We start from the raw sequence: 8,187 nt of genomic DNA, 5'->3' as shown, positions 1-8,187 counted from the left end.
AAGGAACAACGTATGTTGTTATGCGGTTTGACCCATAAAGATCTTTGTAGAATATGTGGGAGCCAATATGAACATCCAGGTTTCGCTATTGGTTATTGACCGGAGACATGTCTCGGTCCTGTCTACATAGTTCTCGAACCCGTAAGGTCCGCACGCTTAACGTTCGGCGACGACCGGTATTATGAGTTTATGTGTTTTGATGTACCGAAGGTAGTTCGGAGTCCCGGATGTGTTCACGGACATGACGAGGAGTCTCGAAATGGTCGATACATAAAGATTGATATATTGGACGACTATATTCGGACACTGGAATTGTTCCGGCTGATTTCGGAGAAAACCGGAGTGCCGAAGGGTTACCGGACCCCCCCCCCCCCGGGGGGGGGGGGAGTTTGGCTTACATGGGCCATAGGGAAGAGGGGAGGAAGCCCACAAGGGGCAGCCGCGCCCCCTCCCTATAGGGAGTCCGAATTGGACTAGGTAGGGGGCGCCCCCCTTTCCTTCTCCTCTTCCTCTCCCTTCCTTCCTTCCCCTTCCCCTCCTAGTTGGACTAGGAAAGGGAGAGTCCTACTCCTACTAGGAGGAGGACTACTCCCCTCCTTGGCGCGCCCTAGGGCCGGCCGGCCTCCCCCTTGCTCCTTTATATACGGGGGCAGGGGGCACCCTAGAACACACAACACACATTGTCTTAGCCGTGTGCGGTGCCCCCTCCACCATAATCCACCTCGATCATATCGTTGCAGTGCTTAGGCAAAGCCCTGCGCCGGTAGCTTCATCATCACCGTCATCACGCCGTTATGCTGACGAAGCTCTCCCTCGACACTCAGCTGGATCAAGAGTTCGTGGGACGTCACCGAGCCGAACGTGTGTAGATCGCGGAGGTGTCGTACTTCCGGTGCTAGGATCGGTCGGATCGTGAAGACGTACGACTACATCAACCGCGTTGTCTTAACGCTTCCGCTTTCGGTCTACGAGGGTACGTGTACAACACTCTCCCCTCTCGTTGCTATGCATCACCATGATAGATCTTGTGTATGTGTAGGAATGTTTTTGAAATTATTGCGTTCCCCAACAGATAGCCCAATCCTTTTGAGGCAAAGGACAGGCCAAAACAGTCTCTTATAATAAGCAAAGCGTTCTTGAGGGTACACGGGAATTTCATCTAGTCACTTTGATCATGTTGGTTCGATTCATGTTCGTTACTTTGATAATTTGATATGTGGGTGGACCGGTGCTTAGGTGATGTTCTTACTTGAACAAACCTCCTACTTATGATTAAACCTCTCACAAGCAGCCGCAACTACGAGAAAAGTATTAAGAATAAATTCTAACCAGAGCATTAAACTTTTGGATTCAATCGGTCCCTTACGGAATAGCGCATAAACTAGGGTTTAAGCTTCTGTCACTCTCGCAGCCCATCATCTAATAACTACTCCACAATGCATTCCCTTAGGCCCAAATATGGTGGAGTGTCATGTAGTCGACGTTCACATGACACCACTAAGGGAATCAGAACATACATACTATCAAAATATCGAACACACATCAAGTTCACATGATTTCTCCCGTGGCATCAAGAACAAAAGTAACTAATCATAAATGATAATCATGCTCAAGATCATAGGGGTATTAAATAGCATATTGGATCTGAACATATAATCTTCCACCAGATAAACCATATAGTAATCAACTACAATATGTAATCAACACTACTAGTCACCCACAAGCAGCAATCTATAGTTCCGGTACAAAGATTGAACACAAGAGATGAACTAGGGTTTGAGATGAGATGGTGCTGTTGAAGATGTTGATGGAGATTGCCCTCCCCAAGATGGGAGAGTTGCTGGTGATGATGATGACGATGATTTCCCCCTCCGGAGGGAACTTCCCCCGGCGGAATCGCTCCGCCGCAGGGCAAAAGTGCTCCTTCCCAAGTCCCACCTCGAGACGGCGGCGCTCCATACCGAAAGTCCTCTCCTTATTTTTTTTAGGTCAAAATGACTTATATACCAGAAGATGGGCACCAGAGGTGGGCCAGGCTGAGCACAACCCACGAGGGCGCGCTTGGGGAGCCAGGTGCGCCCTGGTGTCTTATGCTCACCAAGTGGCCCCCTCCGGTGGTTATTTGCTCCAGTATTTCTTATTTATTCCATAAAAAATCCTCGTGAAGTTTCAGCTTGTTTGGAGTTGTGCAGAATAGGTGGCCTGACATAGCTTTTCCAGGTCCAGATTTCCAGCTGCCGGAATTCTCCCTCTTTGTGTGTACCTTGCATATTATGAGAGAAAAGGCATTAGAATTACTCCAAAAAGAATTATTATGCAAAAAAACATCATAAATAACAGTAGGTAGACATGATGCAAAATGGACGTATCAACTCCCCAAGCTTAGACCTCGCTTGCCTTCAAGCGAAAACCGAAATCGAAAAACATGTCCACATGCTTAGAGAGAGAGAGGTGTCGATAAAAAAACAAAATACGGACATAGAAGCATCATGTGAATTATTATAACAGCAACAAACTTTAACATAAAACTTTTATCATAGACTTCTCATGAATAAGTAACAATTCATCACACTATCGAAGTATAAAGCATAAACTCTATTAGAAACCAACAAACTATGTTCCCAGTCAACCTTACAACTACAATTCATCATCTTTTCAGGAAGGGTCACGTATCAGAGCCTTTAGGCAAGTCCACACACTCAACCATCATATAATCTTCTATGATTGCTAACACTCACCGCATACACATGAGCAAAACGTTTCAACCGGACACATAGAAAAGATAGGTGCTTATAGTTTCGCCTCCCAACGTATTCACCTCAAGGGTGATGTAAACAATAATAACTCATGCTACCCATATTCAACTGGACATATGTGCCTAGATCTTTCCTCACCGCATGATGCTTGCCAAAGGAGAAAAATAAAAAGGAATAGAGAGAAAAACTTTGACTCTTGCATAAAAGTAAATACATAAAAGTAAAAGATAGACCCTTCGCAGAGGGAAGGAGAGGTTGCCATGCGCTTTTTTGTTTGTATGCTCAACCCCTTAGTGCAAAAGAACGTCACGTTATATTGCCCCTTATGATAGAAACCTTTATTATGAAGTCTGTCGCTTTTATTACTTTGCCATCACAAGTTCGTACAACGCTCAATTTCTCTTACACTAAATGATCTAACACTTTTAGAAGCAATTTTTATTGCCTTATTGCACCGATGACAACTTACTTGAGGGATCTTGCTCAGTCGCTAGGTAGGTATGGTGGACTCTTTGAAAATAAGATTTGGTTTAAGGGTTTTTAATGCATAAGTAGTATCTCTACTTGGTGCGGAATTTTTGGCTAGCAAAGATAGGGGGCAAGCACCACATGTTGAAGGATCTATGAAAATATAACTTCTATGTGAATATGAACAAACATAATTCATTATGTTGTCTTCCTTGTCGAATGTCAACAATTTTGGCATATAATATTTTGATGGGGGCTCACAATCACAAAAGATTTCCAGGATAGTGTATTTATATGTGAATCTTCTCTTCCCTTATTAATTATTTCATGAGTTGCATCATTGACCAATGCTATGTTTGTCAATCTCTAATAAAATTTTCTACTTATACTTTTCCTTATGTGGTGTCATCACCTACCATAAGATTAGCATATGATCTTTTTCATTTATTTCCTTTTTTTATTGCAACAAGTAAGTAAAGGAAGCAAAAACTCAAATTAAACTTTATTATATATCTCGCACACGATTACAAGGATAGATCACTAAGCAAACTCTCGGAAAGAAAGGATCAAAATAAACTTTTATTCATCTAAAGCAAAAGATAACTATGGATCGAACTAAGCTAAGTAAAGGCAAAAGATAGTGGGGGTGATACGATACCGAGGCACCTCCCCCAAGCTTGGCGGAAGCTAAGGGGAGTGCCATACCCGATACTCAATTTTCTTTTGGTGATGAAGAAGGTGGTGATGAGGTAGAGATCTTGTCCTCGGGTTTCCATGGCAGAGGTCCACCATCATAAGAGGAGGAATGAGTCTCACGGGTCCTGCAACTGGCAGCCAAACTCATACCTTTAAACCTTGCCTCATATTCAAAGACTTGGTTTTGAAGATCATAGATCTGGCTTTGGAGGAAGTTGATTTGCTCGTTGAGGGTGAAGACGATGTCCTTCATGGACTTGCCATCCACCTTGAGATAACGGGTAAGGTCTGTGATCATGAGGTGATTGGCATTGAGTCCATGCTCCACCATCCCCTTGCACCGGATGACCTCGTGCTCCATAGCTTCAAGCCTGGCCTCCATAGTTCCCGTCCCCTTGGGACCTTGCACATCGCGGATGTGAAGCACCCCCTCATGCATCTGGATGACCTGAGGGTGCTGCACCACCTCCCGCAAATATGGGTCGATGACGTTCTTGAAGAACTAGTCCTTGGAGGAGCTCGAAGCGGCCATGGCAGATGGGATCTGACAGAAAACAGCAAGGAAAAGAAAACAAAAGATTTCTCCGCGATACGGTGATCAATAGGTTCGGGGGGGGGGGTATATAAAGATTTTTTATCTTGGGAAACAAGCAAACAGAAGAAAAGCGGAGTCCAGAAGGTACCCGAGGTGGGCACAACTCACCTGGGCGCGCACCCTGGTGTCTTGTGCCCACCAGGGTGACTTTCCTGGTAGTTTCTTATTTTCCAAATTTTTGTTATTTTCCAAAACTGAGAAAAAATATTTTTGCGGATTTTTCGGAGTCTGTTTACTTACCGTATCACATACCTCCTTTTTCGCGATTCTGGAGTGTTCCGGAAGGTCTCTTTTATGTGTTCCTCCGGTGTCATAGTTTGGATAATATTGCTTTCAACATCAATGGGCGTACCTGGGATATAATGTTTTATTCGTTGCCCATTAACAACCTTCGGGTTAGTGCCTTCGGCATTATTTATTTTGATAGCTCCAGATCGATAAACCTCCTCGATAACATAGGGTCCTTCCCATTTGGAGAGGAGTTTTCCTGCAAAGAATCTAAAACGAGAGTTGTACAAAAGAACATATTCTCCAACTTTGAACTCACGCTTTTGGATTCTTTTATCATGCCATCTTTTAAATTTTTCTTTAAATAACTTGGCATTTTCATAAGCTTGGGTTCTCCATTCATCTAATGAGCTAATATCAAATAACCTCTTTTCACCGGCAAGTTTGAAATCATAGTTGAGTTCTTTAATTGCCCAATATGCTTTATGTTCTAACTCAAGAGGCAAATGACAAGCTTTTCCATAAACCATTTTATAAGGAGACATACCCATAGGATTTTTATATGATGTTCTATAAGCCCAAAGTGCATCATCTAATTTCTTAGACCAAATCTTCCGGGACCTATTGATAATCTTTTGCAAAATTAATTTTATTTCTCTATTGCTAAGTTCAACTTGACCACTAGACTGAGGATGATAGGGTGATGCAATTCTATGGTTAACATCATACTTGGCAAGCATTTTACGGAAAGCACCATGAATAAAGTGTGAACCACCATCAGTCATTAAATATCTAGGGACTCCAAACCTTGGGAAAATAACTTCCTTAAGCATTTTAATAGAGGTGTTGTGATCAACACTACTGGTTGGAATAGCTTCTACCCACTTTGTAACATAATCAACAGCAACCAAAATATGTGTATACCCATTAGAGGAAGGAAAAGGTCCCATGTAATCAAATCCCCAAGCATCAAATGGTTCAACAACAAGTGAATAATTCGTAGGCATTTCTTGACGCTTACCGATGTTACCTATTCTTTGACATTCATCACAAGATAAGACGAACTTACGAGCATCCTTGAAGAGAGTAGGCCAATAAAACCCAGATTGCAATACCTTATGAGCAGCTCTATCTCCCGCATGATGTCCTCGATAGGCTTTGGAGTGACATTTCTGTAGGATTTGTCCCTGTTCATGCTCAGGTACACAACATCTAATAATACCATCTACTCCTTTATAAAGATGTGGGTCATCCCAAGAGTAATGTCTTAAATCATAGAAGAATTTTTTCTTTTGTTGGTATGTAAAGCTAGGTGGTAAATATTTAGCAACAATGTAATTAGCATAGTCAGCATACCAAGGAGTGTTACGAGAAACATTTATTGCAGCTAACTGCTCATTAGGAAAACTATCATCAATAGGTAGTGGGTCATCAAGAACATTTTCAAGCCTAGACAAGTTATCAGCTACAGGATTCTCAGCTCCTTTTATATCAGTGATATGTAAATCAAATTCTTGTAGCAAGAGAACCCATCGAATAAGTCTAGGTTTAGCATCTTTCTTTTTCATAAGATATTTTATAGTAGCATGATTGGTGTGAATAATTAGTTTTGAATCAACAATGTAAGATATAAACTTATCACAAGCAAACACCGCTGCTAGAAATTCTTTTTCAGTAGTAGCATAATTTCGTTGAGCACTGTCTAGAGTTTTACTAGCATAATGAATAACATTCAGTTTCTTATCAACTCTTTGTCCTAGAGTAGCACCAACAACATAATCACTAGCATCACATATAATTTCAAAAGGCAAGTTCCAGTTAGGTGGTTGAACAATAGGTGCAGAAATTAAGGCTTTCTTGAGTGTTTCGAAGGCTTCTAAACAATCATCATAAAAAAACAAAGGAACATCCTTTTGCAAAAGATTTGTAAGAGGCCTAGAAATTTTAGAAAAGTCTTTGATAAATCTCCTATAGAAACCAGCATGACCTAGGAAACTACGAATACCTTTGATATATTTAGGACATGGCATTTTCTCAAATGCATCAACCTTAGCTTTGTCCACCTCAATACCTCTTTCGGAAATTTTATGGCGTAAAAAAATACTTTCATTAACCATAAAGTGGCACTTCTCCCAATTCAAGACAAGATTTGTTTGCTCTCATCTCTGCAAAACTCGATCAAGATTGCTTAAACAATCATCAAAAGACTTCCCATAAACAAAAAAGTCATGAAAACCTCAACAATCTTTTCACAAAAGTCAGAGAATATAGCAGTCATACATCTTTGAAAGGTAGCAGGTGCATTGCATAAACCAAAAGGCATACATCTATAAGCATAAGTTTCAAAGGGACAAGTGAAAGTGGTCTTTTCTTGATCAGGTTGAGAAACAGGTATTTGTGAAAAACCAGAATATCCATCAAGGAAGCAAAAATGTGTGTGCTTAGATAATATTTCTAGCATTTGATCAATAAAAGGCAGAGGGTAATGATCTTTTCTAGTTACTTTGTTTAATTTTATAAAATCAATTACCATTCTATAGCCTGTAACAATTCTTTGTGGAATAAGTTCATTCTTATCATTAGGAACAAAAGTAATACCTCCTTTCTTAGGGACACAATGAACAGGACTTACCCATCTACTATTAGCTATAGGATAGATTATACCTGCTTCCAGAAGTTTTAATATTTCCGTTCTTACCACTTCTTTCATCTTCGGATTTAACCGGCGTTGGTGATCAACAACGAGTTTAGCATCAGGTTCCACATTAATCTTGTGCTGACATAGAGTGGGACTAATGCCCTTTAAATCATCAAGAGTATATCCAATAGTAGCTCGGTGCTTCCTTAGAACTTTCAATAGTCTTTCTTCTTCATGTTCTGAAAGGTTAGCACTAATAATAAAAGGATATATCTTCTTCTCACACTAGTAAAAAAATACACATCCGTGACATTTTGGGCCGAACGAATTTTTTTTCTGTCATACATATGACACTTCTATGCCGATAATTGTGACAAAACCCGGTATCATCATAGATGTGGTGAGCTCCTACTTCTATGACAAAAAATCATGACAGAAAATGGGCTTTTCGTCCTGGGCGGGCCGGAGACGTAGCTGCATGACATTCTTTGGGCCTTCCATGACGGAAAAAACCGTGGTAGAAGCGAGGGCGAGGAAAATTTCGGGGAGTTCCCGGTGTTGGTGGGAAGTCGGGGGCCGAGCGATGCGCGTTTCTCTCGTACACGTACGCGCGTGTGTGCGAGGCGTTGGCTCTAACTGAACCCGAGCGAGGCGTTGGGCTCTAACTGAACCCGAGCGATTGAACTGTAGGCTACGCGTTACTGAACCCGAGCGATCGATCGATGGCTGTTCACTGAACCCGATCGAGCGATTCCTTCGCTACTGCTGCTAACTGAAGCCGATCGATGCTGCCTCTGGGATGAACA

Source organism: Triticum aestivum, chromosome 3D (assembly GCF_018294505.1).
Source record: "Triticum aestivum cultivar Chinese Spring chromosome 3D, IWGSC CS RefSeq v2.1, whole genome shotgun sequence".
NCBI classification, from domain to species: domain Eukaryota; kingdom Viridiplantae; phylum Streptophyta; class Magnoliopsida; order Poales; family Poaceae; genus Triticum; species Triticum aestivum.
The sequence above is the reverse complement of the archived record's forward strand: the minus strand, read 5'-3'. Positions refer to the sequence as shown.